The sequence below is a fragment of the Salmo salar genome, chromosome 01 (genome assembly GCF_965601325.2).
Source record: "Salmo salar chromosome 01, fSalSal1, whole genome shotgun sequence".
Taxonomy (NCBI): Eukaryota; Metazoa; Chordata; class Actinopteri; order Salmoniformes; family Salmonidae; genus Salmo; species Salmo salar.
This window is the reverse complement of record NC_138291.1, coordinates 86,759,584-86,762,500: the sequence shown is the minus strand read 5'-3', so window position 1 is coordinate 86,762,500 and position 2,917 is coordinate 86,759,584.

Below are 2,917 nucleotides of genomic sequence, written 5' to 3'. Positions count from 1 at the left end.
GAAGATTGTGTAGTAGGTAATCTCTGGGAATATGTAGAGCCATCTATAAGAAGATCATCAGCCACCCAAGCCACTGCCTGTTCACCCCGCTATCATCTAGAAGGCGTAGACAGTACAGGTGCATCAAATCTGGAACCGAGAGACTGAGAAACAGCTTCTATCTCAAGGCTATCAGACTGTAAAATAGTCCACCCAGTACCCTGCCCTGAACTTTAGTCACTGTTACTAGCCGGCTACCACCCGGTACTCTACCCTGCACCTTAGAGACTGCTGCCCTATGTACACAGTGTTTATATTCTGTTTTACCCACAATATATGTATATGCTATATTCTGGTCATGGCTCATCCTATATTACTGCACTGTTGGAGTTAGAAACCTAAGCATTTTGCTGCACCTGCAGTAACATCTGCAAATACGTGTACGCGACCAATGAATTTCAATTTTATATATATTATCTGTCTGTGGGTATACAGTTGAAGTCGGAAGTTTACATACACTTAGGTTGGAGTCATTAAAACTCGTTTTTCAACCACTCCACAAATTTCTTGTTAACAAACTATAGTTTTGGTAAGTCGGTTAGGACATCTACTTTGTGCATGACACAAGTCATTTTTCCAACAATTGTTTATAGACAGATTATTTCACTTATAATTCACTGTATGACAATTCCAGTGGGTCAGAAGTTTACATACACTAAGTTGACTGTGACTTTAAACAGCTTGGAAAATTCCAGAAAATTATTTCATGGCTTTAGAAGCTTCTGATAGGCTAATTGACATAATTTGAGTCAATTGAAGGTGTACCTGTGGATGTATTTCAATGCCTACCTAGCCTCTTTGCTTGACAACATGGGAAAATAAGAATAAATCAGCCAAGACCTCAGAAAAAGCCATTTCCAAATGCCTGAAGGTACCACGTTTATCTCTACAAACAATAGAACGCAAGTATAAACACCATGGGACCACGCAGTCGTCATACCACTCAGGAAGGAGACGCGTTCTGTCTCCTAGAGATGAACGTACTTTGGTGCGAAAAGTGCAAATCAATCCCAGAACAACAACACAGGACCTTGTGAATATGCTGGAGGAAACATGTACAAAAGTATCTATATCCACAGTAAAACGAGTCCTATATCGACATAACCTGAAAGGCAGCTCAGCAAGGAAGAAGCCACTGCTCCAAACCCGTCATTAAAAAGCCAGACTACGGTTTGCAACTGGACATGGGGACGAAGATCGTACTTTTTTGAGAAATGTCCTCTGGTCTGATGAAACAAAAAAATAACTGTTTGGCCATAATGACCATCGTTATGTTTGGAGGAAAAAGGGGGAGGCTTGGAAGCTGAAGAACACCATCAAAACCGTGAAGCACGGGGGTGGCAGCATCATGTTGTGGGGGTGCTTTGCTGCAGGAGGGACTGGTGCACTTCACAAAATAGATAGCATCATGAGGCAGGAAAATGATGTGGATATATTGAAGCAACATCTCAAGACATCAGTCAGGAAGTTAAAGCTTTGTTGCAAATGGGTCTTCCAAATGGACAATGACCCCAAGCATACTTCCAAAGTTGTGGCAAAATGGCTTAAGGACAACAAAGTTAAGGTATTGGAGTGGCCATCACAAAGACCTGACCTCAATCCCATAGACAATTTGTGGGCAGAACTGAAAAAACGTGTGCGAGCAAGGAGGCCTATAAACCTGACTCAGTTACACCAGCTCTGTCAGGAGGAATGTGCCAAACTTCACCCAACCTATAGTGCCAAGCTTGTGGAAGGCTACCCGAAACGTTTGACCCAGGTTAAACAATTTGAAGGCAATGCTACGAAATACTAATTGAGTGTATGTAAACTTCTGACAAACTGGGAATGTGATGAAAGAAAGAAAAGCTGAAATAAATAATTATCTCTACTATTATTCTGACATTTCACATTCTTAAAATAAAGTGGTGATCCTAATTGACCTAAGAGGGAATTCTTACTAGGATTAAATGTCAGGAATTGTGAAAAACTGAGTTGAAATGTATTTGGCTAAGGTGTATGTAAACTTCTGACTTGAACTGTATGTAAAGAAAATGATTGTAACACAAGATGACCAAACTTGTTGTTTTGTCAATCGTAGCCACTCTAGGGAATAGGGCATCTAAATACCTGTGCATAGATTACTTACAGGTCATTTAGGATTAACTGAACCGCAGATTAACACCAGTTGAGACTGTGTTGACATGCAGAGGTGTTCAACATTCCACACCTTAGCCACTGAAAAAAGTCAATACATTTTAGTGCACCAAATCCTGATTCTAAAGTGAGGAGACTGTATTTGAGACATCTATAATTTTAAAAGAAGATCTGACCTTGTGATCTGTACTGAAGCACTGTTCTGATGTGACAAACCCCAGTGGACCCAAAATCCATTTGCCATGCCCCTGGAATATTTGGTGGATGTGTGTACAAACCTGCTATCCCTTGAATAGGTCTGGCCTCATGTATTCATTCTGAATATTTTGGAGAAATCCTTAACACCGTGGGTAGATTTCATTTCTGTACTGTAATGTCAAAAATGTATCTCTGTTCTGTGATTTTGAAAGGATATGAGAGAGAGAGAGATAGAACAAGAGAATGAGAGAGCGAGACAGGATAGAAAGGCAGAGTGAGGGAATAACAGTACAGCGGATGAAATAAAAGTGGTGGGGAGATTGCCACTTGTCAGATCCTTCAGCCTGCCGCTATGGATTTCAGTAAGGCTAATGAGGCAAACAGTGAGTGCTATTACTATTGTCAATGATCTTCTGACAGCTAAACAGATAGGCACATTCCGTTCCCCGTCACTTTCAAATGGACGCCAAGTGCATTAATGGCAAAGAAAAGGGGGGCAGACATCAGACAAAGAGGCTGAGTGATGTCTTGCTGACTGCACTAC